The 21,254-nt window shown below is 43.6% G+C and overlaps 1 long non-coding RNA gene across 2 annotated transcripts; it reads right to left on the bottom strand.

Annotated features, from left to right (window-relative positions):
* Nucleotides 1–1,875: 1,875 nt before the first annotated feature.
* On the bottom strand, nt 1,876–13,634 carry LOC116978149. 2 transcript variants are annotated; one of them, XR_004413391.1, is made up of 3 exons: nt 13,449–13,634; nt 8,453–8,522; nt 1,876–2,066 (listed from the first exon to the last, which is right to left on the bottom strand). It is a non-coding gene; the product is annotated as an uncharacterized LOC116978149 (long non-coding RNA). The 2 variants fall into 2 exon arrangements; XR_004413390.1 differs by having other exon boundaries at nt 1,876–2,121.
* Between the last annotated feature and the right edge of the window lie 7,620 nt (nt 13,635–21,254).

Here is a 21,254-nt window from a genome sequence, read left to right on the forward strand (position 1 = left end):
TAGCAAGTTTGCTGATGATACAAAAGTTAGTGGTTTTACAGATAGTGAAGATAGTTGTGAACGATTGCAGCAGGATCTGGATCGATTGGCCAAGTGGGCGGAGGAATAGTTGATGGAATTTAATACAGAGAAGTGTGAGGTGTTGCATTTTGGGACATCGAACAAGGGCAGGACCTACACAGTAAATGGTAGGCCTCTGGGTAGTGTTGTAGAGTAGAGGGATCTAGGAGTTCAGGTGCATGGTTCCTTGAAGGTCGAGTCGCAGGTAGATAAGGTGGTCAAAAAGGTTTTTGGCACTTTGACCTTCATCAGTCAGAGTATTGAGTATAAAAGTTGGGAGGTCATGTGGCATTTATGTAAAATGTTGTGGAAATCGCATTTAGAATATTGTGTTCAGTTCTGGGCACCATGCTAAGTGAAAGATATTGTCAAGCTTGAAAAGGTTCAGAAAAGATTTACGAGTATGTGGCCAGGACCAGAGGGTGTGATCTATAGGGAGAAGATGAGTAGGCTGGGTCTCTATTCCATGGAGCGCAGGAGGATGAGGGGGGGATCTTATAGAGGTGTACAAAATCATCAGAGGAATAGATTGGGTAGATGCCCAGAGTAGGGGAATCGAGGACCAGAGGACATTGGTTCAAGGTGAAGGGGAAAAGATATAATAGGAAATCGAGGGTAACTTTGCCACACAAAGGGTGGTGGGTGTATGGAGCAAGCTGCCAGAGGAGGTAGTTGAGGCTGGGACTATCCCATCGTTTAAGAAACAGCTAGACCGGTACATGGATAGGACAGGTTTGGAGGGATATGGACCAAGCGCAGGCAAGTGGGACTAGTGTAGCTGGGACATTGTTGGCCGGTGTAGGCGAGTTGAGCCGAAGGGCCTGTTTCCACACTGAATCACTCTATGACTATGACTCCACTGATAAAGACAACGCTATACTGTGATTACACAGTGAAATAATTTTACCAAAGTTCCACCAGAAAAATCAAGTGTAGCGCATTGAAGACTTTTCTAGTGGGAGTGAATCTTTGTTCTGCAACAAAATTTAAGGATGCTGAGCAAATGGTAGAACACAAATGATCTGATGAAAACTAGTAATGCAAGGGGAATGGAACATGAGTGAATAAAGATTCAGTGGTAATCTTTACTTCAACCTATGCTGAGGGGTGGGAGATTGCAACCTTCACGTGCCCTGTTTCGACAAATGCAATCAACCCGGCGTGCACAATCAAATAAGATCAAATAGAACAAGTTGTCCGACAACTTTAGGCTGTGCACGCCATATGCAAGAAGAAGAAGAACCTATGCTGAGTGCTTTGTATTTTAAGAACATGCTCCAGAGTAGTCTCGTGTCGAACATGTTGAAAAATGACTGCGAGTAAAAAACGGTCGCCATGGAAAAAAATCTATATTTTTTTACTCGTGGGTTTAGTCGAGGTAGGTCGTAGTAGGTCATAATGCTATTTGTAGGTAGTCGAAGTCAATCGAAGTTATAATAATAATAATGGATGGGATTTATATAGCGCCTTTCTAATACTCAAGGCGCTTTACATCGCATTATTCATTCACTCCTCAGTCACACTCGGTGGTGGTAAGCTACTTCTGTAGCCACAGCTGCCCTGGGGCAGACTGACGGAAGCATGGCTGCCAATCTGCGCCTACGGCCCCTCCGACCACCACCAAGTCGAAGGTAAAGCTCGTTGAGGGGAAAAAAGGTAAGTAAACCGATCGGTAATGTTAAATGCCCGCTAAACTTTATTAAACATTGTCTGACTTCTTAAAAGTGTCTCCACTCCATCACTGACGGTCGATCTGGCTCGAGGTTTTTCAGGCGAGTCCCCTCGAGCTTGAAGGTCGAAGACAGTCGCTGAAAAGTCATGTCAGTGGGACAGGCCCTGGCAAAGTCACGTCAGTGGAACAGGCCCTTACAAAGGGATCTCTCTATTCTATCTGCCACAGGGAAAGTCATTGCCAGAATCCTCCTCAGCCCCATCCCAGTGGCCAAAGAGCTGCTCCCTGAATCGATGAAGGACTGGTTCCATCCTCGATCTTCACTTTGCGATGACTCCAAGAGAAAGGCAGGAGAGAAGGATTTATTCATGGGTAAGTATAATATATAACTAAAATGAAAAGCATGACAGGAAAATATAACAAAGAAAATGTTGCTCTAGCAGACAGTGCATGTTGTATGCAAGAGTTTAATATATTATTAATAACTAGCCTGGGGCATTGCTCATGGACAATTGATCAATATGATTTTCATTTGTATACAACATAGTAACAGTTGGGAGGGAGACTTCAGAAACTCGCTTCACAGAAGGTGGCCAGAAACTGCAATCACAGTTCAAGCATTAACACAGAAAAAATAATTGGAAAATGTTGATGAAAATATGCTATCAGAACTCTCTGCAGCTCCCATTAAGATTTTATGCGTGGAAAATGTTGAAATATTTCTCAAGCTACATTTTCCTTTTTTTATGAGCAGTATCATTCTACATAAAATAGAATTGACGAATATTTGGTCAATCCAATTTGATGTTAACATTTTTGATTTCTAGTTTAGTAAACAGTGTTAATATTTAATCTATAATTAGTTTGCTCACCTTTAGCATATTTAAGAGTGTTAGTCAATACTTGTTTTTGGAAGTCGACTTAGAAATAATAATAATAATAATAATAAATTTTATTTATGGGCGTCTTTCAAGAGTCTCAAGGACACCTTACAAAAATTTAGCAGGTAGAGGAAAAACATGTAAGGGGAATGAAATAAATAGTAGAGACATGACTAGTACACAAAGTAAAGACAGAATTCAATACAAAACACAATATGAGGCAATTAATGCACAGATGAAAAGGGAGGGGGACGTGGGGCTTAGGATAGTCAGAGGTGAAGAGATGGGTCTTGAGGCGGGACTGGAAGATGGTGAGGGACACGGAATTGTGGATCAGTTGGGGGAGGGAGTTCCAGAGCCTGGGAGCTGCCCTGGAGAAGGCTCTGTCCCCAAAACTGCGGAGGTTGGACTTGTGGATGGAGAGGAGACCGGCTGATGTGGATCTGAAGGACCGTGAGGGTTGGTAGGGGGAGAGGAGGTCAGTGAGATATGGGGGGGCCAGATGGTGGAGGGCTTTGTAGGTGAGGATCAGGATTTTGTAGTTGATCCAGTGGGAGATGGGAAGCCAGTGAAGTTGTTTGAGGACTGGAGTGATGTGATGCCAGGATTTGGTGTGGGTAATGAGTCGGGCGGCTGCGTTCTGGACCAGTTGGAGTCGGTTGATGTAGGTGGAGCTGATGCCAAGGAGAAGTGAGTTGCAGTAGTCCAGTCGGGAGGAGATGAAGGCATGGATGAGTCTTTGAGCAGCGGGAGGTGTGAGAGAGGGTCTGAGTTTGGCGATGTTGCGGAGATGAAAGAAGGAGGTTTTAATGACATGGCGGATGTGAGGCTCAAGGGAGAGGGTGGAATCAAAGATTACGCCAAGGTTGCGGGCCTGGGGAGATGGGGAGACAGTGGTGCCGTCGATGGTGAGAGTGGGGTTATTGATTTTGCTGAGTGTGGCTTTGGAGCCTATGAGGAGGAATTCTGTCTTATCGCTGTTGGGTTTGAGGAAATGATGTTGCATCCAGGTTTTTATAGCTGACAAACAGGAGTTGATATGGGAGAGGGGGGGGTTGTGGAAGGATTTGGTGCCGAGGTAGATCTGGGTGTCATCAGCGTAACAGTGGAAGTCCAGGTTGAAGTGGCGGAGTATCTGACCAAGGGGGAGGATGTAGATGATGAAGAGGAGGGGGCCGAGTACGGAGCCTTGGGGAACGCCTTGAGTGACTCTGGCTGTAGCAGAGGTGTGGTTGTGGAGAGAGATGAAGTGGGATCTGTTGGAAAGGTAGGAACGGAGCCAGCTGAGTGCAGAGCCTTCAATGCCGAGGTCTTTGAGTCTGGTGATCAGGATGTTATGGTTCACTTTATCGAAGGCTACGCTCAGGTCGAGGAGGATGAGGATGTTGAGGGAACCAGTGTCAGCAGAGGTGAGGAGGTCGTTGAGGACTTTGAGGAGAGCAGTTTCTGTGCTATGAAGGGGGCGAAAGCCAGATTGGAGGGGTTCAAGTAGGTTATACGCAAGGAGGTGGGAATGAAGTTGCGACGCAACGATACGCTCCAGGGTTTTTGAAAGAAAGGGGAGGTTTGAGATTGGGCGGTAGTTAATGAGAGAGGAGGGATCAAGACCAGGTTTCTTTAAGATTGGTGTGACAGCAGCAGTTTTGAAAGCGGAGGGGACAATTCCTTGGGACAATGAGGAGTTGAAGAGATTAGTGAGGTAGGGGCAGAGAACGGGGAGGCAGGACTTCAGCAGGGGAGTGGGGAGAGGGTCGAGGGAGCAGGTAGTGGGTTTGGAAGAGCTGATGAGTTTGGAGATTTCAGTAGGGGTGACCAGGTCAAACTGGGAGAGGAAGCAGTGTGGAGGAGGGGTAAGGAGGTCAGTGGAGATGTTGAAAGGAGGGGCCTTGGTAGGTGGTGCAGTAGATGCTGGGGAGTCGGGTACAGGGGATAAAGATTGATAGATGGTGCTGATTTTATCAGCAAAAAAGTGGAGGAATGAGTTGCAGAGATCCGGAGTAGAGGTAGGGAGAGTGTTGGCTCGAGGCTTGAGGAGGTTGCCCACTGTGGAGAAGAGGGTTCTGTGGTTTAGGCAGGGATCGGTGAATATGGAGGAGAGGTAGGCAGATTTTGCAGCAATGAGGGCATCTTTGTAGTCAGTGAGGTGGAGTTTGTAAGCTTCAAGGTGGACTGTGAGAGATGATTTCTTTGTGAGTCATTCAAGTCGGTGACCAACTGCTTCAGGGTTACATAAAGATGTACTAAAGAGTAATTAGCCTGTTTTTACAATATTGACTTAACTGTGTTGTGTGAGATCCTCTGGACTGGATGCAAAACATCACTCTGTCAATAACCACTTTCAATTGGCCATCATGTTACCAGATCTATAAATCTGTAGATTTGTAACACCGTAGTTCTCATTGACCTAGAAAACCTTCATGAAAAGACAATGCCCTTGCCAGTAACACTAGCAAATTAGCATTTTATTTTTCCTTTAGCTGTTTTCAGAGTTGTTACTGTTCTGATTATTACTGCGGACTAAATTTGAGCTCCAGGGATTAGAGGAGTGCTGCTTATAACCTGCCCCACAGTGAGACTGCAATGATCTCAAGGGATCATAGACTGATTAAAGTTTTCTTGTGTCAGAAAAGATTTAACAGCAGGTATAGGGAGGGTCCAGAAAATGCAGCGACTCTCAGAATCTGAAAGTAGGTTAGACTGCCAGTAGATATCAATCTAACATGCCGTGGAGTAAGGGCTAGTAGAAAATCTAGGTATGAACAATCTCCTTAACAAAGCTAAGGGAATTTGTGTGTGTGTGTGGCATAAATGACGTCGGAATGGGAAGAAGAACAATAATACAGTTCAACTTCAGTATCTAAAACCGAATAAATGGAAAAAAATATCAAGGAAAGCAATAACGATCAATTAAGGCTGTAATGAAATATCAACAACACCTTTCCAGAAGACAATTTAAAACTTCATCCTCTTCCTATCCACCTCTCACACCTTTGAGTAGGGTCTGCCAGTTGTTTGAGATTCTCTTACAATGATCAAATCCTTTTAACATATAATTTTGATGGATAATACAACCAGGACCTGCAACAGTCTAAGTTCAGAAATAAGTGTGCATTTTGCAACTAGGACGATAACAGTACAGGACTTTCTATGAAAAAAATGGGCCTTTTGCAGCTTTTGACTTAAATCCATTTAACTAATTATTTCTATAAATAAGAAGGAATACAACATTTTAACTTGTAGAGTTGTTATCAATAGTTTGCTGTGTTGCAAATCCATTGGGCAAATCCAAGTAGTTCTTCAACAAAGTAATACAAATCCCTGGCCACACACCTTAGCTTCACATTTGGTGGTCAGTTAAGTGCTGGCACCAATGCACCCTGATGGCGGGAGAGGAGTGAAGCTCGGATTACTAACTGATATTACTACTGATACCAGACTGATTCCTGGGATGTCAGGACTTTCATATGAAGAAAGACTGGATAGACTCGGCTTGCACTCGCTAGAATTTAGAAGATTGAGGGGGATCTTATAGAAACTTACAAAATTCTTAAGGGGTTTGACAGGCTAGATGCAGGAAGATTGTTTCCGATGTTGGGGAAGTCCAGAACAAGGGGTCACAGTTTAAGGATAAGGGGGAAATATTTTAGGACCGAGATGAGGAAAACATTTTTCACACAGGGAGTGGTGAATCTCTGGAATTCTCTGCCGCAGAAGGTAGTTGATTTAAATCTTTTTATTTGAATTTCACAGCAATTTGCATACATACAATGATAACAGACAGTGACAGTCAAGTTGAGGCCAGTTCGTTGGCTATATTTAAGAGGGAGTTAGATGTGGCCCTTGTGGCTAAAGGGATCAGGGGGTATGGAGAGAAGGCAGGTACAGGATACTGAGTTGGATGATCAGCCATGATCATATTGAATGGCGGTGCAGGCTCGAAGGGCCGAATGGCCTACTCCTGCACCTATTTTCTATGTTTCTATATTTGAATTTCTTCTCTGATATGTGATTTCAAAATAGGAGTGGAGACCTTATTCAAAAGTGTTGCAAAAAGTTTTCAAGTTCACTAAAGGAATGATTTTTTTGTTAGGCACATTGAAGTTATTCCTCTTAAATAGGAACTGCAAGCAATTACCAATTCTATCATATTGACAGCACAGATCAATGTTGCAAATAGTATGCCCCCACCCTACTTCGTTTAACACTATTTGTAAACCTTCTAATACTTTTCCCCTCATACTTACCTAGCTTCTATCTAGCTGTGGTGTGCATCTGTACATTTTAGTTTAGTTTAGTTTAGAATTACAGCATGGAAACGGGCACTGGCTGAACGAATCCACACTGACCATCAATCACACATTCACACTAGTTCCATGTTATCCCATTTCTCACTCTCTCCCTACACACTAGGGGCACTTTGAAGAGGCCAATAAACCTACAAACCCACACGTCTTTGTGATGTGGGAGGGAATTGATGCACCTGCAAACCCGTGTGGTCACATGGCGAACGTGCAAACTCCACACAGACAACACGTGACGTGAGGATCAAAACCAGGTTGATGGCACTGTGAGGCAGGGCAGCTACCAGCTGCACCACTACGCTGCCCATAGAATAGATAATTTTAGTGAGGGGCACTATTTTGGGTTTCCGCTATGCGCTTCACAATAGTAAGGGGGAATTACAGGGACAAATCTGTAAGCAAATTGCAAAAAGGTGTAAAAACAATAGGGTTACAGTCGAGGGGAATTTTAACTTTCCAAATATCAACTGGGATATCAACAAGGGTTTACAGGAGGCCCATTATTTTCCCTGGATCGAAGGAGGTTGAGGTTGACCTTATGGAGGTTTACAAAAAGACGAGGGCATAGATACGGTGGACCGTTTTAGTCTTATCTAGCACATGTCCCCAAATAAATAACTGCATTATTTCTCCATCTATATCTGTAACTGATCAATATCCTGCTGTGTCCTTTGACAGACTTCTTCATTGACCAAACTCCACCATTTTTTTGTGTGGTCTACAAACTTATGAACCCTCCCATCTATATTTTCATCCAACTCATTTATATATATCAAAAACAACAGAGGTCCCAGCACATTTCCAGGTGATGCACCATTGGTAACAGACCTCCAGCCAGAATGATACACTAACACTACCACGCACTACCACACCGCCTTCCATGAGTAAGCCAGTTCTAAATCCAAACTACCAAGTCACCCTGGATCCCATCCATCTTAATCTTCTGAATCAGTTCGCCATGAGGGACCCTGCCAAATGCAGGGTCTGCAGAAGATTTGATAATGCTGATTTTTGAAAAGGATAGGCAAATACCTTAGGAACTATTTATAACATTAGCTTGCATTCGGGCTAAGTTGGTAGTCATTAATTTACTGGGAATCAGTTCACACTGTGGTTGCAAAGAATGTGATATCTTAGTTAACAAATGAAGCAGAGGACTAGCAATCTGGGAAAAAAAAAGGCTTACGCAAATGCAAGGAATCGTGGAAATCCAATGACACAGGAAAGCTGTACATCAACAAAAGGATACAAAAACCGTCATCCGAGATGCTATTGGTTTACAGAATAGCAATGGTGTAAATAATGAGATTTAAAATTGACAAACCTCCCGTTGCTATTCTCTACTACTTTTATTACAAGGGTAGAGATTTGGCCAATTACCATGACAACATTAGTGCTTCTCTAATTCTGTTCATTCTCACATTTACACAGTTGACTAATTTTGAAAAGGTGCATGCCACACCATCAGAAGATACAATGGATTGATTGCATCTCTATACATGTGCATCAATACATGAGTAAATATGCTAATTTCTTACCTTGCTCACAATTGCCTTTCTACTTAATGTTCCTGTTTTTCAACGAGAACACTTGGCTTTGGACTATGGTCTTTAAAGCAATTAAATTTATATTATCCAAGTGGTAGGCCACTAGCAAACAATCTTTAAGTTTATGGAAGAATGCAACTTTAATGAAACTTTAATAAAGTTCCTAAAGTGTCATTCTGGTGTGCTACTTGGATAAGAAGTTTTTAGTTGCTTGAAAGACAATTTGTCCAAAAGTGGACTTTGGGATAACTAGAATAGTTTCCGTCAAACAAGTAACTGCAGTTTGTGTTGATGTGATTGCTTTGTTTATACTAGCAAGTGGAATCTAATTTTTAACTAGACTGCTTTGATCATGTATTTAGTACCTGCTTGTTCATTGCCTTGCAAGGTTTCTCAATGTCAAAATGTCCTTCATGCATTTTCTGTAACATTCATTGATTCAATCTCTAAGCTGCCTTTTTAAATTAGAGCTTTGATAATTCAGTAAGTTATCATTTCCTGGAAATCATTAGGGTTTCCAATCATGGAGGCTGTGGGAAGACTTTTAATCCAGTATAATTTTCAGAGGCTCAAAAATGTTGGCCCTGATCAGAACTGCCCCCTCCAATCCAGGACAGTTACAATGTCTTCTGCTAACTTCTTCCAACTTTGCTGGTTTTCTATGTAAAACATGTGATAACAGGCAGGGTGTTAAATGTAAATATATGGACAATGCCTTCAACACCTGGAACCATGGGAGGGTATAAAATGAATCAAAGAGCAATGCCTGAAGGAGGTTCTCGACCCGAAACGTCACCCATTCCTTCTCTCCAGAGATACTGCCTGTTCCCGCTGAGTTACTCCAGCTTTTTGTATCTTATCTTTGGATTAAACCAGCATCTACAGTTCTTTCTTGCACATGCCTTGATTAAACTTTAATTCACAATTATTTTTAGCTTTAGTACTCCCTTTCGACCTTTCCCTCTGCTGAGTATGATGTTCAAGCTCCTGTACTAATAATAGTAGAATTAAGTATTTATTGACTATTTTAATTATGAACATCATAAAATGATCTAACCAAATTATAAATTTTCAATGCACTGTACAGTTTAGGTATATGCAATGAATGGGGTAAAGCATTACAGACCCTTATGTGACATGCTGACTCTGCTTTAAGTAGATGATCTTAAAATGTTTTGATCTACAGAAATTTACCCTCAGCATATTGAAACGTTAGTGATTTGTAGATGAGCACGTGTAGTTTTAAGAGATACTAGACCAAGTGGGACCCGTTGGGTCCCGTCCCCTCAACGCGCGGTTGAGAGGGGAGGGGTCGTCCGGCAGCGTCACACACACACACACACACACACACACACACACACACACACACACACACAAAGGCAACGCCTTTACCACCTCAGGCAATTGAGGAAATTCAGAGTGTCTCCGAGGATCCTCCAGTGCTTCTACGCAGTGGCGGTGGAAAGCATCTTGTCCGGGAACATTACCATCTGGTTTGGGAATTGCTCTGCCAAGGACAAGAAGGCTCTGCAGAGAGTAGTGCGTTCGGCCGAACGTACTATGGGAACTTCACTTGCCCTCCTGCAGGAACTATACATCAGGAGGTGCAACTCCAGAGCCAACAATATCATGAGAGACCCCTTCCACCCCTGCAATGGACTGTTCCAGCTGCTACGGTCAGGCAAACGCCTTCGTAGCCATGCGGTGAGAACGGAGAGGTTGAGAAGGAGTTTCTTCCCAGAGGCCATTCGGATTGTAAACGCCTATCTCACCAGGGACTAACTCTACTGAACGTTTTTCCTTCCATTATTTATTATGTAAAAGAATATGTGTGTTATGATTGTGTTTATAGTTTGTTTGGTTGTTTGTCTTTTGCACAAATGTCCGCGAGCATTGCCACTTTCATTTCACTGCACATCTCGTATGTGTATGTGACAAATAAACTTGACTTGACTTGACACACACACACACACACACACTAACCAGCCCCCCGCCCACACACTAACCACCCCCATTGATATTATATTAAGATTATTCAGTCACTCCTTTTACCCCATGCCCTGCCCTATCCACTCACGCGTAGCCCCCAACTCGCAGGCATGGCTAGAGAGGGAGGGGGATAGAGAGAGAGGGACACAGAGGCACAGAGCAGAACACAGAGGCACAGAGAGGGACACGGTGGCATAGAGAGGGGGACACGGAGGCACAGAGAGGGACGCAGAGGCACAGAGAGAGGGACACAGGCACAGAGAGAGGGACACAGGCACAGAGAGAGGGACAAAGAGAGGAACACAGAGGCATAGAGAGGGACACAGAGGCACAGAGAGGGACACAGAGGCGGGGGAGCTTGCTGCCTTTTAGAGCTGGGGTTTCCGGGTGTCCGCTGCCATTTGAGCTTCGGTTTCCGATTTGCGGCGTATTTTGAGCGGGCAGCCCTGCTGCTGCGTCGAGGGGACGGTCAAAAGCAGCGGAGAGCCATCCAATCATGGCTTCCGCGAGGGGAAAGTCCACCCACAGATGATCGGGCGGGGTAGACGGAGAGGAGGTCGTCCCGCGTGACAGCCAGAGACCGCCAGGTGGGATCGGGATCACCAGCGAGGAAAAGGCGTCAAGATTCCCCGAGTCCCGACGGAGGAATCGCAGGTCTCAATAGACGGCCTCTCCCAGAGGGAGTAATGGCCGCCATGGCCACCTTCCCATTACGCTGCCCTGCACCCGCGCGGCGATAAGGACCGCCGCCGCCATGTTCTCGAACTTCAAGGAGCCCAGAGGAGCGCGCAGCACGACCTGAGCAGCAGTTTAAAAACGCTAAGTGACAAATTTAAAGAAGTGAAAGTTAAGGAGCCAAGAAGTACAGAAGACAGAACAGTGGTGATGTCAATTGCCGCGCGAGCAGAGGCAGGCAGTGAGATCCATTGTGACGTCATCAGCGAGACCATCTTGTTTATTTTCTAAGTTATTTGAGATTTGTGAACATTTTCATAGATAACTCGAGAAATAATGCATGAAATTTTCACATATGGTGATTTTAGATTTCACGGGATAAATCTCTACCGGAATATGCAAACATTTTACCGTTAGTGCGTCGTTTCTTCTAGATGTGATCGCACACAAACAAATAAATACACACACGCATACACACCCACACCCAAGATCAGAGTTTAATAGTTATAAGGATATTTATTGTTTTAATGACGTGGGTTGAGGATTGAAAGAAACGAAGTAATCATACTAATTGAAGGGGCATCTTTTATACGTACGTTAGTGTTATCCTTATGCAGCAATAATGTAATTTTTAAGAGCTGGGAGTTTGTCAGATTTCAAAGTGACAGTGCTAGTTCACCAGAGCCATTGGCATTTATAAAGAATGAGAATCTAAAGATGTTTGCTGTGTCTTAAAAAACGGTTACCTATGATTCTCTGCATACGTAATTTTTATGTCAGTGATTCAGCATTAATTCACCGGCAGCATTACTTACAAGTCTCCTGTTTCTACTCAAAGGAGGTTAATGCAACTGATGCGAATTGAATCTATTCTTGCTACATAGCATTCAGTACATTTAAGGCTTTGTTCTTTCAAGTTGTAATTAAGTTTGTAAAGGCATATGAGGCCATAAATATTTTTAATAAACTAACAAAATAGATTTAACATATTATTGTTCATTCATTTGAATATTAGAAAATATAAGCGGATGTTACAATAAAAAATATAAAGTTTTCTACTTCACATTTTGCCTGCACTAGACATGCATGTTCCAATATATATTAAACAACCTTAGTTTAGTTTTAGAGATAGCCTTCAGCACGAATGCCATCCTACACTAGGGACTTTTACATTTATACCAAAGCCAATTAACCTACAAACCTGTACGTCTTTGGAGTGTGTGAGGAAACCGGAATTTCCAGAGAAAACCCACGCAGGTCAGGGGGCGAACGTACAAACTCCGTACAGACAGCACCCATTGTCAGGATTGAACACAGGTCTCTGGCGCTGTAAGGCAGCAACTCTACCGCTGCGCCACTATGCCGACCCTAGTATTTTTAAGACTTGACTATTAGCTACATGGAAAATTAAGGTCACTGTGATTGAAAATGATCATCATTGATTTTAATTAGCTTTAATATTGCAACACATTTCAAAAGGAAAGATGCAAGCATTAATGATATAACTCACAGTCCAAGTCATTTTCTATACATTTTTATATCTGTTAAGCCAAAACTAAATCCCAACTAAGTTTAGGTCTGTATTTGAAATAGCCACCAAAGTTTAAAATCAGTGTTGCAAATTCACTTATGTGAAAAAGATAATTCACACTGAATATACACTTGCCTTTGTTGAACTTCATGACAGTTTTGCTCTTCCTGTCTCTTCTAACATCCACCGAAAAGTGATAAAATGTTCCTTCATAGTGAATCCTTAAACAATTATGTCATTCCAGCTTGTGCCAATCCCATGTAAATGTTGAAACAGTATGTGAGTGATGATGATACCCTTGAGGGCATTGGAAATTCAAGATGGAACAGGGACAAAATGATACCCTCTAGGGGTGCTCTAAGGAACAGGAAAGACACAAATGTCAATAGTCACTGAATGTGAAAGCTGCGATATCTGTTCTCAGGTGAAAATCTGCAGCCATTCTTACTTTGTGTACTGAATTTCATTCAGTTTAGTTTAGTTTGGATATACACCGAGGGAACAGGCCCTTCGGCCCACCGAGTCCGCAGCGATCCCCGCACATGAACACTATCCACACATTAGGGAAAATTTACATTTATACCAAGCCAATTAACCTACAAACCTGTACGTCTTTGGAGTGTGGGACGAAACTGAAGATCTCGGAGAAAACCCATGGAGGTCAAGGGGAGAACGTACAAACTCCGTACAGACCGCACCCGTAGTCAGGATCGAACCCGGGTCTCCGGCGCTACAAGCTCTGTAAGGCAGCGACTCTACCGCTGCGCCACCATGCCGCCCTTTTACACATACCTTGAAATATCTTACTTCGGTTGAACTCAGCAGCTTTAGCATGTTAATTGCATGTGGAGGGCAGGGTGTGGCAATGATGGAATGAAGCTTGTATGAAAAAAGACCTAGTATTCCCAAGATAGGCACAAAATGCTGAAGTAACTCAGCGGGTCAGGCAGCATCTCTGGTGAAAAGGAAGAGGTGACGTTTCGGGTTGAGACCCATCTTCAGACTAGTATTTCCATTCAGTGAATGATCACGTCTATGAAAGTAAGTTATGTAAATACCGTATGAAAACATTGTAGGGATATCTCTTTTAGATTGTCATCAAAATGTAACTTAATCTATTTGGGATTCATCAGCAGTCTAAAAATGACTTAAAAATTCAAGAGTGTTTTATTGTCATATGTACGAAACGGAACGATGACATTCTTACTTACAGCAGCATAACAGGTTTGTAAACACAGTTTTCAACAGATTACATAATAAGCAAACCAAAAAAATGTTTTAACCCAATATAGGGCAAAACACAACAGAGCCTGAAGTCACTAGTGCAACCAAAATGATTTGGAGTTTAGTTGGAGTTCCTAGTGTTCAATAGCCTGATGGTTGTTGGGAAGAAGCTGTTCCTGAACTTGGATGCTATAGTTTTCAGGCTCTTATACCTTTTTCCCGTTGGCAGGATTGGGATGACAGCGTGGTCAGGGTGGTGTGTATCCTTGATGAATGCGGTAGTTACCTCCCATCTACCTCGATGGAAACTTTGAACCATCCTTAATCGGACTTAATTGGACTTTATCTTCCTCTAAATGTTGTGCCCTTTATGCTTTATCTGTACGCTGTTGTCGGCTTGATTGTAATCATGTACAGTCCTCCTTTGACCGGATAGCATAATAATAATAATGGATGGGATTTATATAGCGCCTTTCTAATACTCAAGGCGCTTTACATCGCATTATTCGTTCACTCCTCAGTCACACTCGGTGGTGGTAAGCTACTTCTGTAGCCACAGCTGCCCTGGGGCAGACTGACGGAAGCGTGGCTGCCAATCTGCGCCTACGGCCCCTCCGACCACCACCAATCACTCACACACATTCACACACATTCACACACACAACAAAAAGCTTTGCACTGTACCACGGCACAAGTGACAATAATGAACTAAACTGAACTATTCCTACTGCTCTACAATTAACTGCCTTTTAGCATCGAGGGCCATTTATCAAGCAGATATTATTTTATTTAAGATTCATTTTCGTAATTTGGGTATTGCTGGCAACTCCACTATCTATGGCCCAGCTAGCTGTATGTGCACTTGATTGGCTGCCATGATGACGGTACTCTCATGATGCTGTGGGTAGCATTTAGTCCCAGCAACAGAGGAGCACTACTTTGCTTCCAATTCAGGTTGGTGCTTTGGAAGGGAACCTACTGGCGGTGGTGTTCCCTGGTGGTAGAGTTAGTGGATTTGGATGGTGCTTTCAGGAAATCCTGATGAGTAACTCTGGTGCATTTTGTAGAAGGTACACACAGTGTAATAATGGAGGGAATGATTGTTCAGGGCATATGGATGGGAAAGGAATGGAGGGTTATGGTCTGAGCGCAGGTATATGGGACTAGGGGAGATTATGTGTTCGGCACGGACTAGAAGGGTCGAGATGGCCTGTTTCCGTGCTGTAATTGTTATATGGTTATAGGGCAGCTGTTTTACTGTGCAGTCAATCAGTAAATCTGTTTCTATGAATTCACCTACCATGAAGCCTATCCCTCTGCACACAGTTGAATAGTTATGTGATGCAATTTATACAGTTCAGAAGTGTAAAACCATAAATTTTACTGGTCACATGAGAATTCAGAACATAGGCTTAATAGCAAGGCAGACAAACACAAAGATTGACAAAAAATGCTGGAGCAACACAGCTGGTCAGCCAGCATCTCTGGAGAAAAGGAATAGGTGACGTTTCGGGTTGAAACCCTTCTTCAGACCCTTAATAATGAGTTATTTGGTCCAAGTATTCAATTAGATCATGGGTGTTTATAACCTCAAATCTATTATCCAGTTGTTCCATTGATAATATTAACCAACAAAAGTCTATCAGTCTTAGACTTGAACATTTTAATTGACTGGTCTTTTAGCCTTCTATGTTTCTGCTCTTTATTCTGTAGAAAAAATGCTTCTTGATTTAGTTGTTGGTTAGCCCGGCCCTAAATTCATCACAGTGTAACTCTGATTACCACTTGCTGACGGGATGTTTTTCATTGCTTACCTGACTGAATCCTTCATTGGTGGAAGCATCTCTATTGAATCAACTCCTCCAAGAGACTCAATGGAATTCTAGCCAAATTCAAGGTGACTATCCTCAGTTTGACCTTTTAAGTCCTCGTATTTGGTGAAAATTTCCTGCTAACCTTCTAAAGCTGTCGGCACTCTTCCTGAGAGTTGCAGTCTAAAAGTGAATGCATACTATGGAGGAAGTTTTGTGTTTAGAGATACAGCGTGAAAACAGGCCCTTCGGTCCACCAAGTCCACGCTAACCATCGATCATCGTACGTTGGTTCTGTGTTATCTCACGTTCACATCCTACACACTAGGGACAATTTACAGAAGCCAATGAACCTACAAACCCGCACGCCTTTGGAATGTGTGAGCATCTGGAGAAAACCCACGCGGTCACAGGGAGAACGAGAACATTTCACACGGACAGCACCTGAAGTCAGGGTTGATTACAGGTCTCTGGCACTATGACACAGCAGCTCTACCACTGCGCCGCCTCTGTCTGAGGAAGGTGCTGGATCAGTAACATCAGTTCCTCATAATTGACTTCTAATTTCCATGAGATAAACTCCACCATTTTATTAGGCATTGTCATTAATTATGGTATTAATTTACTGGCATTTAGTGATATTTGTACAACTAATTCTGTTTGCTCCTGCCCTCCTGACACTTCAGCAGCGAGACACTATGGTTCACATCTTGCATCATCATAGACTTGTGTTTTTCTAATTGTGTTTTGCACTGATGCCTTGTCTTTCGCATAGTTTTTTTTTCCTTTTCACTGCCTTGCAGAATTTATCAGGATTCTCCCTGTGCTGTGATGCTGCTGCAAGTTCTTCATTGTACCTGTACCTCACCGCATACGACAATAAACTTGACTTGACCAGAACAAAATTAACGTATTATGGGGCTCCGATAGAGTTCCTGCCTTACAGCACCAGAGACCCATGTTCAATCGTGACTGCTGGTGCTGTCTGTATGTGGCGTTAGTACGTTCCCCCAGTGACATGCGTGGGTTTTCGCCCGAAGCTCTGGTTTCCTCCCACACTCCAAAAACGTACAGATTTGTAGGGTAATTGGCTTGGTAAAATTGTAAATTGTCCGTAGCATGTGCAGGATAGTGTTAATGTCCAGGGATTGCTGGTCAGTGCGGACTCGGTGAGCCGAAGTGCCTGTTTCCGCAATGTGCCTCTAAACTAAACTATCTCTACAATCCACCTCTGAACCAATTACTGGTCACTCTTTAAAAAAAAGCTGTGATGAAATCTGAATATTCCCTCTTTTGCTCATTAACCCTTAAATGAAATAATCACAAACCCCTCGGATCCCTTCTGAATGTCCATATACAGACAACATTGAGAGACCTTTCCTTATCTAGCATAAAGATGTCCTCTTTGCAAAAGGAAGATACAAATGCTGATAGTAATACCCTTCAAGAATCTATGCTACTTCTCTTTGATCAACTCATGCTTGTCCAAGTGCTGTCTCCGATGATAGATTCTAGTAACAGTTTCACAATTGAGATTAAACTGACAGATTGGCTGATTTACTGTCAGTTCTGAGGGTGAATTAATGTTTTAGGAAATTGAATGCATGAAATTTGTGACCGGCTACTGGTTTGATTGATGACAGCTCACCTCTAAATACAACATCCAAATAACTGTTTCTTAACAAAAGAAAGCATAGCCCTTATTTCTTAGCCTTAGTACTTTGCCATTATATTTGAATCACTTACCAATGAGTAAACATTTTTTTATAGACTATCGTAACATTAAATCAGCATCTATGTGTAGACTGCCTTTGATTATACACAACCTTATCCTGTAGACTATGTGTCTCTGGTGATTTGCCAAACCTGCGTCATTCAGTCAACTTTAACTCTTAGCTCACAAGGTCACTGGATGAATATGAATAAGAAAGTCTGCTTTACCTTGTCAGGTTATCCAATTATATCTTGAATTATTACAGGAATTTCACCTTCACTACACCATCTGAAGGTTCATTCACGAAATGATCAGACATTAACTAAGGAGGAACATCTTAACATCTTATCATCTCCTCCCGACTGGACTACTGTAACTCTCTTCTCTTTGGCATTAATTCCAGCAACATCAACCGACTCCAATTGGTCCAGAATGCAGCCGCCCGACTCATTACCCACACCAAATCCTGGCACCACATCACCCCAGTCCTCAAAGAACTTCACTGGCTTCCCATTTCCCACCGGATCATCTACAAAATCCTGGTCCTCACCTACAAAGCCCTCAACCACTTGGCCCCCCCTTATCTCACTGACCTCCTCTCCCCCTACCAACCCTCACGGTCCCTCAGATCCATTTCAGCCGGTCTCTCCATTTTGAAATCCAACCTGTGCACTTTTGGAGACAGAGCCTTCTCCAGGGCAGCTCCCAGGCTCTGGAACTCCCTCCCACAATTGATCCGAACTTCTGAGTCCCTCACCATCTTCCAGTCCCGCCTCAAGACCCATCTCTTCACCTCTGCATACCCTTAGTCCCATGTCCCCCTCCCCTTTGCATCTCTGTCTTACTGCTCTATTTTGTTTTGTTCTTGACTCACCATGTAAAGCGACTTTGAGTCCTTGAAAAGCGCTATACAAATAAAATGTATTATTATTATTATTATTAACATTGATCCTAGTTTTGCTTCCCACTTGTTTGAACTTGTTCCCTTACTGTTTTTTTTGCAGTTTATGGTAATTTACTGAAACTAACTCTCCCTCGCAGTTTCCTATCCTGAGAGGTCTCCTCTCAGTTGAAAGAATGAACCAAAGGTCTCGACCTGAAACATCACTTATTCCTTTTCTCCAGAGATGCTGCCTGACCCGCTGAGGTACTCCAGCATTTTGTGTCTATCTTCAGTGTAAACCAGCACCTGCAGCTTCTTCCTACACATCCAGTCTCTCTTCATGACTCAATCTTCAGACACTGAGGATCAGTCTTGCGGTATGGAATGGCACTTTATTTGCCACATGCACCGAGGTCCAGTGAAATTCATTTTTGTACACAGTTTAATACAAATACCACCATACATAAACACTTAGATACATATTAATTAAGCATCTCAGATACAGTACAGGTGTATGGCAGTAGTACACACTGTGACAGTGGCCTTTCTCTGCTGTGTCCATGGTCTGGATGCATTGCTGGTGTACCAGTGACCAGAAGTAGACATAGCAAGTACTTTGCCAAGAGTTTCCTCTGACTTTTATCTTCTAGTTCTGCAAAATAAGCAGCATCCTTCTTGCTCTATTTGTGGCAGGATATGTTAACCCTTGTATTCACTGAAATGCTTTTGTTCAGGTTCACTTGCGGGGCAAAGGATGCCCCTGGCAAGGTCAACATTTATTGCTCACCCTTAACTGACCTTTAGAAGGTGGCGGTGACACATCTTCATGATCTGTTGTAATCCTTCTGGTAAATGAACCACAGAGTTATTGGGGGAGTGAATTCAATTATGATACGTTTCTAAGTCATGACGTTGTGTGACTTGGAGCATCACCTGCAAGTGATGGTGGTGTTCCGATGTACCTTCCACCCTTGTCCACCATGGGGTCCACGCTGTAGATTTGGAGACTATTATGGGATGAGGCCAGGCAAATTACTGCAATACATTTTTGTAGATGGTAAATGCTGCAACCATGGGATGGAGTGAATGTTTAGGTTGGTGGCCAATTAAGCTGTATTACCCTGGGCGTTGAGCTTTTTTTAGTGGGATTGCCTTCATCCAGGAGAGTGGAGAGTATTCCATCACACGCGTGACTTGAGCCTTGTAAGAGGTTGCCGGAAGCCAGGTTATTTCCTTCAAGATATCCAGCTGGAATATTGTGTATGGGTTAGGATTCCCTACCTAAGAAAGGATGCACCTGCAATAGAGGGAGTGCAGCAAAGGTTCACCAGATTCATCCTGAGATGAGACTTTGAAAATGAAGTTGATTGCACTTATTTTAAAAAAAGAGACACAAGCTCATGGAAATAAACAAAGCTTTGGTCAGGTAAAAACATAAATGTTCATAAGTTATTGGAGCAAAATTAGGCCATTCAGCCCATCAAGTCTATGCAATTCAATCACGGCTGATCTATCTTCCCCTCTCAACCCCATTCTCCTGCTTTCTCTGCATAACCACCCGATACCCTTACTAATCTAGAATCTGTCAATCTCTGCCTTAAAGATATCCATTGACTTGGCCTCCACAGCCGTCTGTGGCAATGAATTCACAGATTCACCACCCTGGGGGAAATTATGTTTTCCGTACAAAGACCTGCAGTCAGAATCTTGAATTAAGGCATTTGCCATTCAGCGAGAAGGTATTTAATCATTTAGAATGTGGAGTAGAGGAAAACAGGTCGCTCGGCCGACCAAATTGCTGGCAGCCATCACCTGCCCATTTTATAGTATTTAACTAATCCCATTTCATTCTCACCCAGATTCTGCCCCTCGCCCATAAACTTGGATCAATTTACAGAGGCCAATGAAGCTACTAACCTGCATGTCTTTGGGATGTGGGAAGAAACTGGAGCACTCAGGAGAAACCCGTGTACTTCCCTTCTTCCTGCATATGGCGTGCACAGCCTAAAGTTGTAGGACAACTTATTCTAATTGATCTTATTTGATTGTGCACACCGGGTTGATTGCATTCGTCGAAACAGGGCGGACCAGGTGAAGGTTGCATGTGACAAGGCACAGTGAAATTCTTTGCTTGCATACCCAAGGAATGCAAATAGTCGCCACATACGGCATTGACAAAGTTACAAAGTACGCCGGCCGGCTCCTCTTTTGCCCCACCCCCCCCTCCCTCACGGCGGTCCCCCCATGCAGGGTCCTCCATTGTTCATTGTTCTTCCCTTCCCCTCATGGTGGTTGCCCTGCACCCTCGTCAACCGGAGACCCTGAGGCCCCACCACCGCCACAAGGCTCCTCCACTGCCACCGAGGCTCCACTGCTGAGACTCACCGTCACTACCGAGGTTCATCGCCACCGAGGCTCCACCAATGCTACCGAGGCTCCACTGCCGAGACTCACCGTCACTACCGAGGCTCATCATCGCCACCGAGGCTCCATCGCTGCCACCGTTGGCCCAGGCATGCTTCGCCACTCGACTTCTCCACGGCCTCCTGGGAGGCCTGTGGGGGCGAGTCTACACAGACAGTTCCCAGGGTTGGAGGACCCCAGGTCTGTAGTGTTATGAGACAGCAGCTCTACTGGCTGCACCACCAGAGTGCACTGCGTTTCTGATCAATGTGTAAGAAAGAACTGCAGATGCTAGTATAAATCGAAGGTAGACATAAAAGGCTGGAGTAACTCAGCGGGTGAGGCAGCATCTCTGGAGAGAAGGAATAGGCGACGTTTCGGGTCGAGACCCTTCTTCAGATTGATGTCAGGGGAAGGGGCAAGACAAAGATAAAGTAGGCGGAGACAATAAGACTAGTGGGAGAACTGGGACGGGGATGGAGAGAGAAAGCAAAGGCTATCTGAAGTTAGAGACGTTAATGTTCATACCGCTGGGGTGCAAACTACCCAAGCGAAATATGAGG

Source organism: Amblyraja radiata, chromosome 10 (assembly GCF_010909765.2).
Source record: "Amblyraja radiata isolate CabotCenter1 chromosome 10, sAmbRad1.1.pri, whole genome shotgun sequence".
NCBI classification, from domain to species: domain Eukaryota; kingdom Metazoa; phylum Chordata; class Chondrichthyes; order Rajiformes; family Rajidae; genus Amblyraja; species Amblyraja radiata.